This window comes from Gambusia affinis, linkage group LG08, assembly GCF_019740435.1.
Source record: "Gambusia affinis linkage group LG08, SWU_Gaff_1.0, whole genome shotgun sequence".
Classification (NCBI taxonomy): Eukaryota; Metazoa; Chordata; class Actinopteri; order Cyprinodontiformes; family Poeciliidae; genus Gambusia; species Gambusia affinis.
The window spans coordinates 1,324,156-1,346,623 of record NC_057875.1 but is presented as its reverse complement, the minus strand read 5'-3'; the positions used below and the strand labels follow the sequence as shown (position 1 = coordinate 1,346,623).

The following is a 22,468-nucleotide window of genomic DNA, read 5'->3' as shown; positions in this document are numbered from 1 at the left end:
GCATCAATATTATAACAGGAGTCATGATGTTCTGTGTGGTCTTCATGTTTACCAGTATAAAGTGTTCTGGCTTCAGTCCATCTGAAATTATGTCTGACTCAGATTACAGCATCTAGATTGCAGGTCTTCTGATGCATTAATCAAACTATTCATTTCCAGTCGTTGCTCTTCTCGTGCTAAACTCCATCGTCTGGACTCTCCAAACTGACATCATGAAGAATCTGACGCCTCGCCATCTGTGTTTTATCATAAACATCCTCACCCTGGAGAATCCTCTCACTCCTTCCACTTACTTTTCTTTTTTTTTAAGTAATCCCAAAGGTCAGGTCTGATGGAGGGGGGGGGACAGGAATGCATGAAAAAGTTCTGCTTTACTGCTCGGCTTTAACAGATGTTCTCAGAAGAACAGCCTTTAGGAAATAAATGCAGCTTATCACATAAAAAGCTGCCAGTGGGGAGGAAGCCCCATTTATTAGGAACATGTAACAGGAGAGCTGATTTTCATTGCAGGGAACTGGAAATTCATCACGTCTGACATGCTGTAGTATAGCCTGTATATGACGGACCTCCTGTTTTCATCACAGTGGGAGTTATTTTCCTGGCTGTCAGGAAGAAGAGAGCATATCAGAGGGTTCACTGCATGTTTTAACATCTCTGCAGCAACGCAGCTCATTCAGAAAACTGAAAAAAAAACTTCCAATAAGTCATCCACTGTCAGAAGTCCAAATAAACAAAAGCAAAAAAAGAAAAAAGAAAAAGAAACATGCCTTTCTGTGGTCGCTTTCAAAGAAATACAAAATTACTCCAAAGAAAACAGTTTGAGATTTTAAGAATGGAGTCATTATTTAAACAAATGAAGTCTGATCCTTAAACATGTTTCAAAGAAGCCTTTTTACTCCTGCCAACATGTTTCATGGGGGAGTTGGACCTAAACTGTTTACACCGGCAGGAAAATGGATTCTCATCATGCAAAAGATGATTTATTAAAAACTGAGCACAGCTGAGGAAACGGAGGAGAACTGAACGACGGGCAAAGTGATGATGGAAGGATCTGAGTGGGAGACAAACTGACTGACGTTTGTCTGCTGGGAGGTGATTACAGAGATGGTAACCATGGAAACCAGGTGAGCAAGGTCAGCAGATTAATTAAGACCAGAGGAAACATACCCTCCCCACACACACACAGAAATCAACCCGGGATGAAGTACTGAGTCAAAAACTGATTAGTAAGTCAGTGGTGACCAATGCTGCAGCGCTAGCTAGCTAGCTCCAGCGCTAGCTCCAGCGCTAGCTCCAGCGCTAGCGCGCGATCCCTGCCTCATTAGCGCCCTGCCTCATAAGACCTCCGCTTATCCGGGGTCTTCCGCTTACCCAGCTGCAGCGCTAGCTAGCTGTGAAGATTAAGCAGCAACATTAGCTCTGCTAATGCTACAGCGCCACACAAACATGCTATTTATCAGAACTACAGCAATGCATTCATAACATCTAATGAAATATTTAGGAAGGATTTCATCAGATCAACAAACATTATATAGTTATGGGAGAATTCTGGTATTTAAAAGGCTAAAATGGAACATTTATACAAACAAACAAGAATTACAAAGTAAGAAATCATCACAAATAATTTTTCTTTTTATCCATCCATCCATCCATCCATCCATCCATCCATCCATCCATCTTCTTCCTCTTATCCGGGTCGGGTGGCGGGTCAGCAGCTTCAGAAGGGAGGCCCAGACTTCCCTCCCCAGCCACTTCCACCAGCTCCTCCGGAGGAATCCCAAGGTGTTCCCAGGCCAGCCGAGATAAAAATGAACATATTTGCTATATTATGGTAAAGCGCTTCCAGTGACAACAAAGCTTGTGTATGAACAAGATGTCTCACTTTAACTGTAACTGGGGGCATGAATCTGTCTGGTGCATTTTTGGTTGAAATATATTTGCTCATCATTCAGTGAAGATACTTGTGAAGTGAAGTTGCAAGAACCTTTACTCAAGTAAAAATAGCAATACTTCATAATGATATCCTTTAATAAAAGTAAAACATACAGCGTATTAAAATATTCTTAAGAATAAATCTTTTCCAACTCAGCTAAATGCATTGAGTTTCTACCTCCTCTGGTTCTACATATAGATCTTTAGGCCACAAATCAGAATTTTGTTTGAGGTTTTGGTCCCAGGCAGGTTGGATAATTATCAATATTTTAAGATAACTTGTGTTGCAATGGAAAACAAATAAGAAACAATGATATAATTAAGCTAAAGAGTAAAAAGTGAAATGGTTCCAACAGAAGTGGAGCTTTGTGTCCTGACACCTCCTGCTGGGAATCATGTTCTGCCCACTCACTAAGCTTCGCTCAGTGTTCAAATAAAGAGAGGGCTTCACACTTGTCATTCCTTTGCTAATTCAAGATCAGCCTTATAGTCCTAATTACTCTCCCATTCATCCCATTCATGCAGTCTTCCTCATGGCCACTTTCACAGCAGAGGAGCGCCAGGAGAGCGTCCTCATTATCGCAGGAACGCCACTTTGGGAAAACTCCTTCCAGCACAAGTTCAGTAGCTGCTTTTCTTGGAGAGATACAATCAGCCTTGGAGAGTCCCGGTGGGGGCGAGGCGCTGAAGCCGAGTTATGTGACTGAGTGTGGGAAGAAAAGTGTAATAACTTTCACCTGAATGACTCCACTCTCCCAAACGCCCTGGGTTTGTCATTCACCGTCGTCAGACCCCCCTTGTGTTCAGTGAAAGGGGCCTGCAGGGATCGCGCTCTAATGAGGCAGCAGGCATTTCTTTGGCTCGTTACAAACCAGTGTGTGTGGAGCTTTTCTCTTCTCTACAAGCTACAGCCGCTACCAGCTGCTATTTTTTAGAGTGAATGGGATTCACAATTAATGATGCAATTATGCTAATAGGGTTGCCAGGTTACTTGCTGGCCTCTCCTGCTAAGTATCGACCCTGTTTCAGAACGGCTGAGGAAAACAATTGTTGCAGATGAGAGCATGAACTTCCTGAGTAAAACGTTTCCTGAGAAATCCAATAACGACACGAGAAATTATAAAACTGATCAGTTTTATTGCTGATCTCGTCCAGTTACTGGATGAACGATGCTGGGATTTTCTTTTTAACAAACTAATTCACATAAATATAATTCAACCTTTAACTAAATGCCACAGTCAGTTTTTCCAATTCATTTTCCTAAACTGGATAAGATTCACCTTTATAATAAATCATGATTTATGACAATTTAACCTCAGTGTATTTTTTTATTTGCCGCATGTAAACTTCTGGTTTCCACTGTAAACATGAACACATCTGAGTTGATTACAATCTGACAATAAAATAAATAAAGCTCTTTTCCTTCTTTCTGCACAAACTGAGGATGTTGATTAATATTAATATTTGCAGCCTGTAGAATCGTTTTTGGGTCAGAAATTTGTAATTTGAGTTACATTTTCAACACAGGAAAGAAATGACTTCATTTCTGCAGAAAAAACAGAAACAACTGTTTAGTTTCAGTCGAGGCTCTGCAGGAGAGAATCATCTTCATCTGTAATGTGGCTCATTAAATGGTGACATTAATGTTTGCACATTTTATATGAAGTTCATTATTATTTTTATAGCCACTGAGTTAGTATCATTTTCTACTGATTGCTGTTTTCATCAGTTGCTTGATAAAAAAATAATTGTTATCCAGAAGCTCCCATCTTCAAAAACAAAACTAATAAAACCTACAAGTAATTTCATTAATTCATTATAAACATTATAAAATTAAAAAATAGCCATCATCTGCTAACGGGCTCCTCCCGGCCCACTGGGTTTAATTTCTGTTAATTTGAAGTTAGTGATCAGTGAAGCTATTCAAACCTAAAATATCATCTCAAAACAGCAGCAAATATTTACTCAATGATTTAGCATCTTAAATGAAAATGTTGCTTATTTTGTCGATTATATGATTTTAAATTATTGCAATTAAAAGTTTATTCAAGTTGGACCACTGATCCATTTGTTACACAGGGTCACTAACCGGCTGCTTTAGTCTGAACAGTTTAAAGGAGTTTAATAAATAGTGAAACTCTTCTGGGGGAATTATCCTCCCAGCGTTTCCACAGAGCAGAGTCAAATCGCCACCACGGCGTCTCCTCTGTAATTTATGAACACCTAGATGAAAATACTCTGGGGTGGTTTTGTTTTGATTACCCTGAAAAGGAGACGTTTCACCAGAGACTCCCTGCATAATTAAATCACATCCCATTCTTCTGCAAACAGGCTTTGTGGTCATCAAGACGTTTGTGTGATTGTTTTGTTCCTCTGAGTTTTGTCTCATATGACCAAATAAAGGATAATTTCATAAACAACTCACCAAGGACGTCTGTGTGTCATTTTCAGAAAAAATAAAATTACAGCATATTTACAGACAGAAGCAGGGAATCTGTGCCAGTATCTGGGTTTTATACTCAAACTGGAACCATTTCCTTCCAGTAGTTATTTCTTCCCCTTTTTTGCAACCTTAATGCAAGCTTCCCGTCTGCTTCCCCGACAATAACCGTCACATTACACAACGTCTAAAACCACAGTACACAAACCAAACAATGGCCTCCCACCACCAGACCGTCGTGCAGAAGGAGAAATGAATACTAAGTATCGCTGGACAATCCTGTCTGTGTTTGTGAGGACTTGTTGAGGGACGTCTGCCAAAGGGTTCCCAGGAGACTTTCCTCCGGGGAACAATGCCGTTTCTGGTCGACTGTTTGTTCTTGTCAATCATCTGTCAGATGACAACAGAGAGCAGCCAGCCGACAGCCTGAGTTAACTCCAGATTATGATAAAAAAAACTGCTTGCCTCATTCCCACTCCGCTCCCAAACTCTGTAGAGTTGAGGTGAGGCTGGTGGAAAGATGCTGCTTGCATTTGGATGTCATTTTGTAACGTCTGATGACCATTATATTAACTTTAAACCAAAGATTTTTAAAGTTTTATGACTTCCTGAAATGGCAAACATGTCAATTATTCTGCATAAAAACTGTTGATGAGCAAAAGTTGATTGAGGTCGTATTTCTCTTTAAATCAGCATTTTCACTGAAATAAGAGGGAATCTTAGTTTTTAAACCAGCTTTAATTTTCTTCCTGCTTCCAAACCCATATGTACTTTATTTCCTAAATGTTTGGAAATCAATCAGAGAATTGATAAGGAATCAAATCAATATCATAAAATTATCAATTCTGATCTGAAGTCACAATACAAACAAGTTTTGCCAGTTTTACAGGTAAACTGTTTTATTGTCAAAAGTTTACATTTTAATTCAGTTTTACACAGCAGACGTTCAGCTGTCGTCTCACTTTCAGGAAAAAGTAAATTCAGTTTAATTATATTCAGTTTAATTATATATCAGATTCTATCTGAACCTGAAGCCATAAGAAAACTGGCTGCAAATTTAATCCTGATTTCTTTTTATAGCCGTCAGTAAAAATCACCATAATCTGAATTTTCAGTCACCTCTCACTAAATCTTCTGCTAATGAGATTTACAGACGCCTGCATCACTAAAATATCCTTGACTTTTGAACAATAAAACATGAAATTTAGAAGGAACTATATTGGAACAAAATGAAAAATACTGAAATCAAACTGAAAAAAATGTGTTTTCAAAAGATTAAATTAGAGTTGAAGTGAATAACATGTAAACCAAGTGGAAACAGATTTCTGAGTTTCCTTTCAAAGGCATTAAAATGCACAACTTTATCAAATATGATGCTGTTTGATTTTCTACAGCCAAACTTATGCAAGATGTCATCATCATCGGACCCAGGGGGTAAATCAGTTTAATGAAATCATAATTAGAGAAAGGAAAACAACCACAATAAAATCATAATGACGGTAAAATCTCTGATCGACTCCGACACCATGAGGAACGTTTCAGAGAGAGACGATGACAAACAGACTGTCTGCAGAAATCTGTTTCATATGAGGACTGGAAGAGGAAAACACACACACACACACACACACACACACACACACACACACACACACACACACAGGCAGATAGCTGTGAATGAATCTCACTGTTCCTGCTGTGTTAATCGTTACTTTACTCAGAATATCAACATATTTTTTTTACATAAAATTAGGAGGAAAATCACTACAATCATAAAATCAGCAGTTATTGATGAAGACAGCAGATCTTCATGATTTTTTAATGATTTTTGATCTGGCTGATCATTCTACTAGTGAATGATCAGTAGATTTCTCTATGAACAGTTTCTGACCAAGAAGCGAACGCAGCAGCGCTCCCATTACAGCAGTAAAGATGGCCGCCGTCTCTGGATGGATTGTAAAGTTGCTGAGCTTCAGAAGAAGGAAGCTGACAGCTGACAGCTGACAGCTAACGGCTAACAGCTAACGGCTAACAGCAACGACCTTTAGTGGAGCTGCAGCTTGTGACCTGGTTCTGACCCGGTTCTGACCCGGTTCTGCTTGGATGTTGGTTGGGTTGTGATGCGTTCACTGACTCAAACTGTTTTCATCACCATTTTCAGCCATTGTTTAGATTTACCGTCTAAATTATGTCTCATGTTAATGACGTATAAAATGCAACATCAAAGCTTCAGGTTGCAGATTCTTTGAAAACTGGAAATGATTTAGTTCCACATATGGAAGTGGAACAGATCAGATTATTTTGGGTTTGATAAGATCAGAACCAGGCCGTTTTGATTGCTATAAAGAAGTTGGATATGGGTCGCAGTCGCCTGCTGACACAGCAGGTCTTGATGATCAATTACGAATCCTTTGCTTAAATTTGACCTTTTTTCCTGGTTACGACTTTAATTTGACCTTCAATCAGACTTCTGAGTGACCGGCTTACAAACCCAAAGCGACCCGCGGGCAAAGAAGAAGAAGGTCTGGAGGTGGAGGTTCGGCTCCCAGCAGGATAAACTTCCCTAAACATAAAACCAGAGACATTCTGGTTGAGGTCAAAGCACCTTCAAGTGATAGAAATGGCCTAGTCAAAGACTAACCCTATAGTATAGGATCAGATGGTTTTAATTCCCAGTGACCAGCTGAGTGTTCCTGTAAACAGAAGCTGTTCTCATGGATTCATTCATCCACAAAAATCCCATTTTCTCCTCCATTATGGGCCTTTTATTATTCCCTCTGCGTTCCAGGAGCAGCACAATGACGCGTCAGGATATAAATTTCACTTCCTGGAAGAAGGAAGGCTTCACTTTACTATCATCTCCACAGCTTGTTACATATTTCTACAGAAACGTCGATGCTATGAATAAAGTCTGGCTTTAAAATCAACTTTTTTTTAGATGAAATAATGATGAAAGACCCTCCAGGTGCTCCACTCTCCTTAGCAACAGAATGAAGTATTAAATCACTCCGTTCCCTTCACCTCTTTTCTTTTCACATTTTCATATTTCTAACCTAACAGGTTCCTTTGACCGGCTCATTTACATTTCTGTGGCAGCTTTCATGGAAAGACTAATAGGAAGTCTTCCAAAGCTTCGCCCGGGGCTTCCATTCAGATGTGGTCCGCTGTTTGACAGATGACGCTCCGCTCATTCCCGAATCCATTTGCCCTTTCTTCCTTTGCAGGGAGGCACTTTGGGTTCAGACTTTCTGAATGAGCTGCTGTGTTTCAGCTTCACAGCGGCTGCTCACCTTGTCTGAGCCGACAGACTGCAGCCATCAGGACGTTTGGTCTGCTGTTCCAGACTGACTCCACGCTCCCATTCCTAATTATTTTCCTTAATCTGTAGACCGTTCCACTGTAGATTTGGCTTTTCATGTCACAATTAAAGTTTAGTACGTAAAGAGAAGTTATGTCAAATATTTATTAAAGTTTCTATCAGTGGATGACAGCAGACAATCGGTTACGTTGAGTCGCTTAAAGCAATCCCTCATTCTGAGCATGTATGTGGCGACAGTGGAGAGGAAAGACTCCCCTTTAACGAGAAGAAACCTCCAGCAGGACCAGAACCAGAACCTGGATCAGTACCAGTAGCCGACTGGAGGTTTGAAAAGACACAAACAGAAACAGAAGAACTGAGCCAGGAGAACTTTCTATGATAAAAATATAACATTATAAGCAGGAGAGGAAGTGGGAGTGGACGACATTTTAAATATCCCAAATAAATAAATAAAACAACTGAAACAACAAATAAAATAGACGCTGTCGTTTGTGGAAACAAAAGAACAAAGTGGTCAATAGACCAAAGTACCATGATGAAGACTTTAGGATGAAGACTTTAGTCATCCAGTCTTTGGTAGAAAGAGGCAGCGGAAAACTAAATCAGTCAAACAGAAATGATCCAAATTGTTTTCATTTATCATGTGATCAATTCATGTATTGCTTATTGCGACAGGCTTATGCCAGACCAGCCATGCATACTTTAAACTACAAGTTTCATCAAAAGTGTTAAACATAATATTAGTCAAAGTTCATTGAGGACAAATCCAGAAGGTCACAAACAGAAAGTTTTGAATTTCCCAGCTGAAAGCCTCTGCTGAACAAGTCACAGAAATACTTTGTCACAAAGGACCTGGTTGATTTGAAAAGCTTTTTCCTTCTAATCTCCAAAATTTAAAAGTCAGAAAATCCTGTTAACAGAGCTGCTTTGTGGCAGTAAAGTCAGGTAAATCAAGCTCACCCTGATAAAGAGCTCAGTGTGGATCGTCTTCATGTGTCCAATGTAAATGAGTCTCTTGTCTGTCATTTCAAACTGTGACATTTTGGTCCCCTGAAACCTAACGTCAACCTGTGAGGCGGACTCCGTCTCATCAATCTGCTTAACTGAATAAACATGAAGTGAAACCGTTGAGATGAGAAAGGGCAGAAGAGAACCGCCGATGTGATTTAATGAGCGGCGTGTTTATAACCCAGAATAAGACCCCGACCCCCGGCACATTTCCTCACAACACACAGAACTACAGATCCAAATGCAGATTTCTCATATCTGTAACAATGTTCAACGGGTTTCATAAAAAGCAAATAAACCAAGATTCAGTAGTTAATCTAAGTTTACTTTTATATTTCAAAATGATATAACATAACAACAAAATACTAAATTTTCTTAGGTTTCTTATTAGAAATCTTAGGAATGAGAAGACATAAAAGTTGTGGTTCAAGAAAAGGGGACTTAATTTATATTTGGTCCAGAAAACAGAGACACAGGGAAGCACGCAGACTGATAACTATAGTGGACTGAGACCAGAGCCCTGAGGCACTCCTGGTCCCAGAAGTGCTAATGCTGGCACAATTCAGACAAAACAAACTACTGTCAAAAGTGACAAAGTTCCTCTAATGCGCTAATAGTGGAGCTAAGTTTTAGCTTAGTGCTTTGACAATGTTTACCGCATTTAGCTTTTCTTAAACTTAATGTCCCAGATAAATTCTAAAGTGCTAATTTACTTGACTGTTTTATTTTGTTCAACATCTGACTTAAAGTTTTAGTAATTGACTGTGAATTAAACCAAAAATTCAGTTCTGAACTGTTTTGTGAGTATCATGTGGTCTGTTCAACCATTCAACATGGCTGAATTTAGCGCTTTAGCATTAGCTTCCTAAATACCATGTGGGGATAGCATTTTAATGGCTTTACTTTTTATCATTTGTGTTTTAGAGTTAAAACAAGTAACATTTTAGCTAGCGGGTTAGCATAAGTACAATTTTAGCTAGCGGGTTAGCATAAGTATTATTTTTAGCTAGCGGGTTAGCATGAGTACGATTTTAGATAGCGGGTAAGCATAAGTCCGATTTTAGCTAACAGGTTAGCATAAGTACTATTTAAGCTAGCGGGTTAGCATAAGTATGATTTTTAGCTAGCGGGTTAGCATAAGTACGATTTTAGCTAGCAGGTTAGCATAAGTACGATTTTAGCTAGCGGGTTAGCATAAGTACGATTTTAGCTAGCGGTGCTGACTGCTAGCTAAGAAGCACCTGTAAGCTCTAAAAACATGAGATAAAAATTAGCAAATCCTTTAACTATTGGCTCATTGAAGCCAAACTGAAACATTTTCAGTGTCTGAAGAATGTTGAAGTAACAAAGCAAAGGAAAATGCTGTTGGTTGCAAGGTCAGGCCTTTTGGGGCTTTTTCTGTTAAAGGCAGCACCCTTTTGACAAATTACAGTCTAACCTCAGATGAATATGCTCTTTCCAAAGCCTCATTATTGTGCAATTATAGGCTGTTTCAGTGCACCACTGTGAATGTTCTGTTTTATTAAGACCTCAGGACAAGATTCATGAATAAGAAACATTAAACTCTACCTGCAGCCGGGCGTTCTTTGATGATTGATTTTATGTGCATTACAAAGAGAAGGGGAACATTGCAGTCATTAGTACAAACCCTAACTTTTTACATATGAGAACCAGAGCAGCACACCTGCTTTTAGGAGTCGGTCCTGCATCGTCCTGCTCGGCGTATTTCAAAGGAGGAACACTAATGGCATTCCCAGAAGCAGCCTGATCCGATGGCATGTTAACGCTCCTGAACACAGCCATGTCCCAGGCTTAGGGGGAAATTTATTTAGCAGCGGGGGCCGCCTGACACAGATGTTAACAGAATCCCCGTCTGCCTGGAGGTGGTGAGCTCCACTCTCCCTCCTGGTTAGTCATGCCAACTATGTGCAGAGTCACACTGCGCCGTCGGCTGCAGGGTCATCCATAATGAGCGAGTGTTAAATCCTAACACCGGCATGCCGACACACACCGACATGAGGCTTCTCTTTCTCGTTTGTTCGCCGTCTCTCGCTGCCATCAATCATCAGAAAACAGAGGGACTTCAGGTTGTTGATTAATGAGCTTTATGACACACCTGAGCCTCTGGCTGCCATCACACCATGAGTCTGAGTCAAAATTAGATCTCACACACCAGAGATGCTCTGCGAAGCGTCTTCCTGGAGTATTATTAAACAGGCCCTCCGGCTGACTGCACAAGTTGTTTTAATATCTGCAAATTTGCCTTTAATTCATTTATTGTTTCCTTCATTCCAGCCTCGAGACATCTGGGAAAACACTAAAACAGAACGGGCTCTTCTTCGATTTTATTTGATGAAGCTGGTCGTCCTGACAAAAAGACGCCAAACAGCTGCAACCTTAAAAATCTAGCAGGACAACATTCTAAGTTAAAAACACACCCCACATGTGTTAAAAGTTAAAAAGAAGATTTCAATAAAAATGAATAAAACAGACTTTTAGTAAGACGTCCAGAATTGAAACAGATTTACCAAAACCACCAAGATTGTTATGTCTCCATCATTAAGCCGATTCTCGCAGGAGGGAAGTCATTTAATGTTCACATTCGACCAATTTTACAGGAGCTTCTTTGATGTCTCATCAAACTTCTCAAAGCTAGAATCACGTCAAACCCTGAACTTCTGGACAAGAGCAGAACCCGTCTTCAGACGCAGCTTCTCTCCATCTGATGACTTTCAGCCACATTTACAGGAGCTGTGGAGACGAGTGGAAGGACCCGGGGTCCAAAAACGTTTCAACAAGAGAGACTCCCAGAGAAATGCATGAAAGTATTTTTTTTTTCTCCGCTCAATAGTTGTTTCTTCTGGGGTTAATTTCTGCTTCAAATGATCTGATTGGATGCTGGAAAACACTGCTGTTGTGTCCCAGTTGTGCTAAAAGGAGTTAACCTATCAGCAGCTATTGTAGCATAAACTAGCATCTCAGTGCTAAACATGTAGCAGCTAATGCTGATAATGTTCAAATAAAAAAAAAAAAAAATTTTGTTGCTGAGCTCTTGTGTTTATTTATTCAGCAATTTAACAACAACATTGAAAATGTTATTATTTAGTTGATATGTGGTTTAAAAGACGATTAATTAATTAAAGAGCCACCAATAATTTATTTACATTTTTAATCCATATCATTTAGTGGACACCATCAATGTTCGATCCCTCCGCCCTGACTTGGTGTCCCTTTGGAGGCCCCGGCCCCCACTTTGGGAACCTCTGGTGGGAATCTGGAGAGTAGTTCATGAGGATTTTCTGAAAAAGAACCAAAAGAAACTTTCATTCTGTGGACATAACGTCTTAAAAGCTTCACATATTTACAGAAATATTGCATTTTATTGGCATGTCTCGGTTTTAATCATTTTTCAAACAGGGATCATAAAACCGTTTAAATTAGTGTTTTAGCTGAACTGTAAGGGAGTCACATTAAAGTTGCTTCAACATGATTGTATTTAAGCGGGAGGGTGTGAACGTCAGAGCCTCACTGTCTGTGATCTCAACTTTAAATCCTACATTAGTTCTTCTAAAATTACTAAGGTGTTATTTTAAATTACAGTTTTTAACCTGATGATGCACAGACCTTCCCTCCTCCCGGTTACCTGACTGAAAGCAGCCGCGTCAAATTAAAAAAAGAAAAACACTCCAGGAAGTGTTTCTCCATGTTGCTTCCACTGCGGCCTTCATCTCCTCTGACTTTTCCCATAAACAGTTCAAAGCTGAACCTTTGAGTCTCTATGAAGTCCACATTTACTTCTGATGTTGCAGATCTAAGGCTGAGCCAAACATCAAAACAAAGCATGTAGGTGGCAGCCATTACTGCGCCAAATGACAGATGTGTCTGTGCATGAATGTGTGTGTTTCTGTGCATGAATGTGTGTGTTTTTGTGCATGAATGTGTGTGTTTTTGTGCATGAATGTGTGTTTTTGTGCAGAGCACAGCTGTGAGTCTGCAGAATGATTTGCAGCACACATGACCCCCCGCCTCTTTCATGGGATCCCTGTGAGGATTTTGGTACGACGACGTTTAAATAATTAGAATAGCTTCTTGTTAGAAACGGGCTTTGAACCAAATTGCACTTTTATCCCTCATTAGATTATGGCTTGTTCTCGTCTTTTGGCAGAGAAGGGTTGTTTTTGGTGCGGCTCACCCTGCCTGCGCAGCGACGATGGATCCTCTTGGAATAATTTAACGTTATTTGACTGCCAGTCCCAGCAGCAGAGGAGTCATCAGGACACTAATGGAACGTCTTGAAGCATAATCTCTAATAACCTCAGCAGATGTCGCTGATAAGAAACATATTTGAACTTTTTACACAGTGAGACTTCAAATAAAATCATTTGTGTTATTTTATTAAGCTGATCTATTCCTGCAGTCAGTAACTGGTTTCTTTTAAACCGTAACAGAAAAATCTAACAACAAATCTATCAATTTGAGCGATCACAAGTCACAATCCTTCCTACAAGTGCAGACATTTTTAACTGTATGCACACCGTACCGATAAGTAAATCAATCAAAAATCAACTAAAATAAATGTCCATCTTCTTCCTCTGACCATGTTGCTGCCCGTAGCTGATGGTGTGTTGGAGTCTCTGGTGCAGCTGATTCTCTGCCGTGGATTTTCTCTGCTGAAGCGACAAGCGGGAAATACATTTTTCATAATGGAACAATTAAATAATTGAAAAGTTTATTTCAGGAAACATTCAGTAAATGAAACATCGTGTCAAACTCATTTTCATTTTGGGCCTTAAAGGGCCGGTTGTGGCAAAATGCATTGATAAAACTATTAAACTTAAAATATTATTAAATATTTACTTAAAAAGTATTAAATTCACGTATCTAAACTTAAGGTCTTAAAATGTCTTGAATTCATTAGAAAACATGTGAGATGACCTTAAATATGTTGACCACGAGTCTTAAATTTTGTCTGGCTGAACTTTGAAATCTGGTTTTTCTCCTGGGACTTTTCTGTCAGGCAGACAGAAATATGATCTTAATGCAACGTTTAATTTTCTTTGTTATTTTCTAAACAGGCTTTAAATCTGACCAATGACCTTCGTTAGGATCGTATTTTATTGGATTTCTGATCCGGAGTGCAGAAGCTGATTCCTGCGTCACGGGGAGTTTCTGCTGCCAGTCTGAGTGGAGCGCTGTCAGTAAATATTTGTCCCTGTGGAGGTTTTATGACCGTAAAGTTTGGAAAAGCGGAACAAACAAACCATCCGTCTAGCAGTGAGGACCAGTAATCTTCTGGGTGATGAGTGAGATGATTTATCAAACTTCAACGTTTGATCCAAACAGTTAAAAGCGTAATTTAGCGGTTTTAGTTAACCCATATTTGTGTGTTTGCCTGGATAAAACCGCCGGCAGCGGGACGGTTCGGTGGGAAGCCTGTCTGCCAGGAAGAAGCTTTGAAATATTAGGAAGAGTCGGATGGAGAGGATGCAATCTTCCACATAATCCTGCTTCCCACAGACAGCGATCCATCACCGGCTGAAATGATTCATGAAGCTGGAATCCTGCTCTTCTCTTCTTTTATCTTCTCTTCTCTTCTCTTTCTCATTATGTTCCTTTTATGAAAACTCTCAAAACTAACTAACCAACTGTGGATGTTGTGCCGTCTACAACGGCTGGACCTCACAAATAGAGAATCTTCTAAATAATAGATCCATTAATTAAATGTATTATCTAATCTTTAAGTTTTATGTTTAGAAAAGATAGTTATGTACTGGTTAGTACACTAAAAATAGAGAGCTGAGTCTGTTTTAAAACTTCCTCTTATTTGGATCAGAGTCATGATTCCACATTAAAATCTGATAAAATCAATTTGCAAAGAGATTTTTGTAACTTCAGATATTTGAGAGTTTTCATGTCTTTGATTATTAGGTACTTTTTTTTTAAGCGCCATCAAACATCCAAGTCACCAGGTCAGAAACAAAGTTTTGCAGAAAACAGGGATTTTAGTTTCTTTTTCTTTTAGCTGAAGTCGTGGAGAAAGCATCCCAGGATTTAAAATAAAGAACGGTTTTAAAATGGTAAATTTAGAGGATGCAGTGTAAACTCACAGCTGATTAACATACCGGCGTTTGTTTGTTCACATCTTTTCTTCTTCACATTTGTCACATCTTCATGTGTTTGACATCTTTAGAAAGATGAGAATCCTCTGAATCAACTCCAAACATCCCGAGGCGACACTTGTTCTGGCTTTTGTCACATATTTCACTGATAAATGAAGATTTTCTCTCTGCTGAAGGAGTTTGTATCAAGACGAGTATTTTTCATCTTTCATCTCTTCCAGCAGTTATTCTTAGCGGGGAGAAAGATGAAGATGGATTTCTTTATTATCCTTGTCTGTCATGAGACAGTCGGCCAGCTCTTCTCCTGTCAGAGCTGATCACCGTCCTGCAGCAGAACCCGGGTCGGTCCAAATGTTCGGCTGCAACAGGAGACAGAAACTCTAAAGATGCTTTTAAATCCCCAGAGACACCAAACACTTTCATTCATTGTTAATTTATCGCTTTTAAGACAGAATCCTAATAAATTAATAATATATGGCCAGCATACTTTTTGTGAACAGAAAGCAATATTCACATTTTATTTAAATTCTGCAAACAGGATATTACTAACATATGGAGTATTAAAGCTAATATACAAATCAAAAAATGAAAATAAATCAAAAATAGTTTAAGGGATGGACAATATGAGCTAAGATAGAAATCCAACTAATAACAAAATATAAATATATTAAAATGTTTCTCTGTTGAATAATTCACCTGAAAATCTTAAAGTAACACTGTAACAGTTTAAACCACAAATAAAACCAGAAGAGAATATTTGAATAATCAGATTTATTTTTTTAATCTGATTCTTTTTTCTCTTTTTGGATTTAATTGTTGATTCTGTGTTTTCTGTTGATATGTGTTATTAACATATTAACAGAAATAAATGGCTTCAGCCTGAAACTTTTCAATCTATGCAACAAATAAATTATTTTAGATTTTTTTTATTTAATTGATTGCAGTTGGAGTATTGATTGATAATTATTATGGCTGTGTCTGTTTCTGGGTTTTAGATCAAATAAGCCATCAAAATATTTGGCAATATGACTTAAAAAGATATCTTTCATGATTCAGCATTTATGTTTGTGAATGTATGAACTCTGTGATGAAATGGTGAATAGCGACTGCTTGTTCATTGTTTCAGCTGCAGGAAAAGGTGGAAAATCCTCCGGCACTGAGGATAAACCAGGAGGAAGTGGAGAGAGTCTGCAGCGTGAGAGGAGCAGCTGAATGTTTCTGCTGAACAATAAGAGTTCACTCTGAACGCTGCCGCACAGCGGGGGGTCAACCTGCGCCGCCGGACAGCAAGCGCCCGCAGCGAGCGACTGAAACGGTTCCCCACCGACCCGTTTAAAGGACCATCTACTGGTCCTGTAGGACCAACTCCTCACCCCAAAACCCATCATGAGCAAACCGCTCAGAAACCTCTGGATGCTCGAACATCCACTCTGAAAAAGGAAGGATATGACTGGATAAACACTGAGCTCACGGATCCATTTCATTCTGTCTAAAGGAGTTCCAGTCATGTGATCCCATAAACATCAGCACAATGGAAACCTGAGGGAGCTGAACTGAGACAGAAAATGATTTTACTAATCATAACAGAGTAAACCAAAACATGAAATCAAAAACAACACAAAAAGCAATAATCCAATATGGCAAGACATTAACAGCAGTAATGAGCAATGTAGAGAAATTAACAGAAGCAAACGTTGTTATATAATGTGATTCAGTTCTGCCAGAACCTGAAACGTCCCTTACATGATGTATTTTCTCAAGTTAATCCATCTTCTAAATTTATGAGAATATTTTTGTATTTAAGACCTCTGTTGTCCTGTCACTGCATGGAATCAGACACAATACCAAACACAGAGACTCTTTCAAATGTCAAGGTGTCATCTGTTACTCAGTTATTGTAAAACTTTAGTTTTCTTAAAACATTGTGAATAAAACATAAAACTCGACACATTGAATTTGAGCTAATGTCAAAGTTCTGTGTGACTAAAAGCATCTTAAAGATGTTTGTGGCGCTGCAGCCGACTGGACATGAACTGTCTGATTCCTTCACCATAATTCATGTGTGACCCGCCCACATGGGGCTAAACAGAGAGGCTAACATCTAGAAACACGCCTCATCCCAGCCACAAGAATGCATGAGAGCAGCATGTTTTCAATCACATGAATCCAGCAGCAACAGCTCACTACATTTAGTCACTACATTTAGTCACTACATTTAGTCACTACATTTAGTCACTACATTTAGCTTCCATAAAGCTGCTTAGGTCAGTTTTTGTCTTTTTACTGCTAAGTTTTTCAGACCAGAAATCCAAGAGAATAAGATGAGCAACAATCCTTTCAAAGTGATAGAAATAAAAAATCCTGTCAGAGTTGAAGGTAATGTGATAAAGTGTAAAGGTTCAGGCTGAGGACCGGGGGCCAGGCTGGGGGCCAGGCTGAGGACCGGGGGCCAGGCTGGGGGCCAGGCTGAGGACCGGGGGCCAGACTGGGGGCCAGGTTGAGGACCGGGGGCCAGGCTGAGAAACGGGGGCCAGGCTGAGGGCCAGGCTGAGAAACGGGGGCCACACAGAGAACAAGGAGCCACATTGGAAGCGATGTTTCCTTTCAGAGCTTCCTCTCCCCTCATTTTCTCCTCATTATCAGGATGACTGGTGCCAGACGAACATGTTGGTCCAGATGAGTGAATGATGAGTTACGAAGTGCAGACAGAAAACTGAACGTGGTTCATGATCGTTTCGGGATGGGAAGAGAAACTGGCTCTTGTTCTGCAGTCTGCTTTTGATCAAACGTGTCCTGAGCAGCAGAGTCCGTCATGAACACCAACAGGGGAGGTGAATTTAGCTGCTTATCTCTGCATCAAGTTTATTTTTAAAATTATATTTATTACAAGAAACAAAAGTTCAAAACAGCCAAATCGAGAGTTAAACATCAGAAAAATGAATTTCAAACAACTTTAGGAAAAGCAGCAACATTAAATGATTCTTCTTAATCTTGTATTATAATAAATTGGTTGTTTTTGTTTTATGTGTTAATATATTGGCCTTTTGTAGAATATTTTCATTGTACTTTAAGTCATTTATTTTGATTTATGGCCTCTATTTTGGATTTATTTTCTATTTATTTTGAATGTGATCTATGTGTTACTTATTCTTAGGAGTTGCACCAGGGGATCAGTGATGAGAAAAAAATAAATTAACTTGATTGTTTTCATCATACATTTTAATTATAAGGTCTTTTTATGTTACAAAATTCAATGTTTTTACAGCAGAGCCTCCAAAGGGAGAGGAAAATTCAAGAGAGTATTTTAGAGTAGTTATTCAATCATTATTATAAAACATAAGTTAAAATAACTTACTGAAATGATTTTTGTCACACTCATCTTTCTGATTGGCTGCCAGGTAAATTCATCAAGCTGTTTCTCATCAAGCTAGCACAGCTAGCAAGAGGAAAACGTAAAAGTTTCTGACAAGAAAAAGACTGAAGGAACTGCCTGCCTGCAGGGGGCGCTGCTGCAAAGTGAATAAAAGTAATAAACATTCTAAAAGTTGATGTTTCTTTACATGTTTTGTAGGATCGTCTTCGGGTTTCCAAACCGAATCCTGTTCACGTCTCAGCATGTGGTTCTGGCCCGACCCGTTAGGCCTCTGCAGCGCCACCATCACGGCGTAAAGAGAAATGAAAAGTTTCATCAATGGGTTTTACAGTGCGCTGCGCTGCTGCCTCCTCAACCAGGCCACAAAGCGTTGGCAACCTGGATCAGGTTGTGCTGGAACTTCCTCCCTGAAAACAGAATCTGGAGGAAAATAAAACCCAAAGTCTGCAGGGTCACCGAGAGACCAAACGGTTTCCCTGGGGTGTCGGGGGAGGGCGATGTTATAGGAGACTTGTACACAAGCGTTCCAGCCATTGCAGTGTTTAGATGTAGAAACCACTCATCCATCTTCTCAAGTTTAATCTTGCACAATGTTTACAATGAGAGTTATAGATGCATGTTTTTCTTACCACCCAGCATGATCTTATAGCTGAGGATCCACAGCGCGTCTCTCTGCTGCTGGGTGTTTACAGACGAATAAACTCCACCTGCTGACTGAAGTTGCATACAGCTGCAGACCGTACAGACAGTCACATGAAACACTCAGAAATATTCAGTTCTTCACAAAATCTTCACATGTCTAATATAGTTTTCATATCTGTAGACAAGAAACCATTGGGTCACAATTTTTAAAGGAAGGTTACGCTCAAAATGGGACGACTGGAAATACTTTAACCAGTGTGAAAGATGGAGGTGGCAGCATCATGATCTGTGGTCATTTTCTCCTGAGGTTCAGCTGGAAATCACTAAATATTTAGCTTTCTAGCTAGGAAGCTAAATGTTTAGCTCCAGACCAAATATTTAGCTTCCTAACTAAACATTAGCTGGAATATTTTAGGCTAAATATTGAATTAGTAAGTTAAATATTTAGTTTATATTTGTAAGACCCAGCTTTTATTTTGATAGTCCACTTCTGGTTATTAGCAAGTGAAATTGATTAGCTACATATTTAGTTCTGAATAAATATTTAGCTTCACACTAAATATTTAGCTTGCTAACGGATTGCTAACTAAATATTTGGATAGTGAATTAAAATTATAAATGAATAAATAATGTGGTGAAAACATGACTGAAAATGAAGCCAAATGTTTTGACAGGTCTAATTAACCCAAATAATAACTGCTAATTTGTGACTGTGTAACTTTCCATCCTTTCTGTTTCGATGTTTATATGTAGAAACTATCATCATCTCTTTCAGCAGAATGTCAAATTATCTGAGAAACTTTTTCACATATTTTATCACAAAAAGCTGGTATTTTACCAAACCTGTGTGCAGCAGGGGGAAAAAACAGAAGTGTTATAAATGATGACGTCTGTCTCATGGAGATGTTTTGACCACTGCAGTTTTCTTTTGAGTTTGAGAACAAGCATTAAAATGGATCACGCTCTAAATCAAAAGTGACTCAGGAAAACAACATGGAGGACCTGCTCACTGCCTGCATGCAGACACATAAAGACCTTATTGATCTCATCTTCCACTTCCCACATCCTGCTAAGTAAAGCTTTACTATGTCACCCAATGGGCTGTGACACAGAAGGGAAACTATTTTAACCCATCTATGTGTGTTTGTTACAATCTTTGGGGAAGATGGAGGTAAAGTTTATTCTTCTTTGGAATATGGCGTCAGTCTCAGCACAGCGTGTTTTTGTTGCACAGTCCGGCGCATTAACCCAGAGGACAATGATATATTACTGTTTCAGAGCTGGCTAACGGCTGAGCTGCGTGTCTCTGTTGATAATAATCAGAGATATTTCTGCAGCGCCTCCACCTTAACTCAGTGTCGTACCTGCTTTGGAAACCTCACACCCACTGGGCCGGGCCGAAGCACCAGAGGAGAAACAATGCAGAGGCTGTGATTTTTCGCAAGATACTCGGTGAAAGGACAGCAGAGGGGCGAAGGAGAAACCCGAGACGGAGCTCATTATGCCTCGGTGACCCTAAAGGTCAGGGACAGGAAGGAAGCAGGAGGACACAGCCCCAAACGGGAACAGGACTCTGTTGTGCTTTTAAACAGGCTGCAGCCATAAAATCTGTGGCTTGTGTTGGAATTAATAAGACAAAAATATCCTTAAAATAATAAATCTGATGTATGATTCAGGCGAGGATAGAATCCAATCAATAAATAATCTGTTAAATCAACATATTTCTAATGTAAATAAATACAACCGTAAAGAAACTTCAATTGTACGGGACTGTAATAAATTAGACAAAAACAATCCTGTTATTTTTTCATTTGTCAATTTCTGAAATAAGTATTTAAATTTTGAATTCATAGTGTCTTTATTTCATATTTTATTATTCATATTTTCTGTCTTTATGTCTGATCAGGTCCTAAAACTGCATAGCGACTCGGCTGTCGGCCAATCAGATCGTCTACAGCGGTGTGAGTCCCGCCCCCTGACTTTCACAAGCTAGGCTAACAAATACGATGAAAAAACACAATAAAAAATACAGTACATAAATATGTAACAAATCAAGATAGTTAAAAATTAGACACATTATGTTCAGATTTATTTTTATTTAATTGTGGATAAAAAATATTTTAACAATATTTCAGGTTTCTTTTCATATGATTCATATAGGTTTTTTATTATTAAATATCATTATTAGTTATTATACTGTAAACCCTAAATATCCAACAGGGTCAAAGGTCAGAACTGTGTAAAGTCTTAAAGGTACAGTCTGCTTTACCCATTCTAAAATCTTACTTAAAATGCATTTCTGATAATAAATTACTACTGAAATTTGATCTGCATCACTATTAAACAAATATGTTTTTAAAATGGATGCAGAAAAATGGAAAGAAAAGAAAAACTGGAAAACTGAATCAAAAAGAGGGATGGAGGATGCACAGACAAGAGAAGCCACATTAGTCTTAATTAAGACTAATTAGGACTAATTAAGAGTCATGTGACTATCAGGTTTTGTGTAATTGAGTTCAGCAGAGCAGAGGAAGATTACTGCAGATTATCACGTTGGGATTAGTGCAGAGCAGCAACTAATATTTATCCTTATGTAACAATGAGCCATTGCTACATTCATATTTAATGCATGGACAGTTAAAAAACAACACATCAATCAATCAATCAATCAATCTTATTTATTCAGACACAGTTATGGTCCATAGAAAACAAGAAAAAACATCGTCTGAGTTTCCATTTCAGTTTGTTTTTTTATTATTAATAATTTGAATGTAGGAGTTTATTAGTCCTCACCTTGATATTTTCTGTGAAAAAGTAAACTTATTAACTCTCCTTATTAACTGAAAAGTATTTAATTAAATACTTTTTAGTATCTACTTAAAATATTTTGATAATAATTGTGTAAAATCAAAACATTTTAAAGGAGAGAAATATGAGCATTCAGTTTTTGTGAATGCTTACCTCTGCCTTTTCCTTCTCCCAGCAGGTGTGCGCAGGGAAAACATTCCCCAGGGCCTTGTGCACATTTTATTAGTTCCCTTTAGATGTAAGATGTAAGAAGAGGGAAGTTTGTGTTTTCAGGGGATCCAGGCGGCGTCGGCTGCAGTGAGACGGTTAGCAGGCGTTGACTAATGTTGTTAGCAGCAGTTCTGTCACTGAGTAATTGGTCTAAAGTAGTTTCACTTGTTGGCATTGAATTAAGTGTCTGTAATGAAATGAGACCCAGACTGGATCACGATGAGCTCAGTGTCTGTGGGAGGGAGATTAAATATTCTGACGGAATATTACAGCCAGACTAGGAGCTCAGCATATCTAAATTATGAAATAGTTAAATAAAAAGCAAAGTTATCAGGAGAAAGTCATTCAATTACAATAAAAAATTCATTCTAATGACAAAAAGCTTGAACAGATTTAGAATCTTTAAATAAACACAGCAGTTTGCTAAAGTTCTGCTGCTGATGATAATCTGAAGCTGAATTGTTAAAAGATGAAATATTTCTATTTTATTTCTCATAAGAGGTTTACTTTATTCTCCAAATGTTACAACTTTATCCTGATAATATTCTAATTTATTCTCATTTTAATCCGGCTTTTTTCATAAAATTATGAATTTATTCTAATTTATTTGTTCCCATTTT

The 22,468-nt window shown here is 38.7% G+C and overlaps 1 long non-coding RNA gene across 2 annotated transcripts; it reads right to left on the bottom strand.

The window, feature by feature from the left end:
* Positions 1–11,887: 11,887 nt before the first annotated feature.
* LOC122835507 lies at positions 11,888–21,833 on the bottom strand. Of its 2 annotated transcripts, none has more exons than XR_006371321.1 (4): positions 21,792–21,833; positions 14,819–15,174; positions 13,294–13,366; positions 11,888–11,995 (listed from the first exon to the last, which is right to left on the bottom strand). It is a non-coding gene; the product is annotated as an uncharacterized LOC122835507 (long non-coding RNA). The 2 variants fall into 2 exon arrangements; XR_006371322.1 differs by lacking the exon at positions 21,792–21,833 and adding an exon at positions 18,376–18,629.
* Positions 21,834–22,468: the final 635 nt, after the last annotated feature.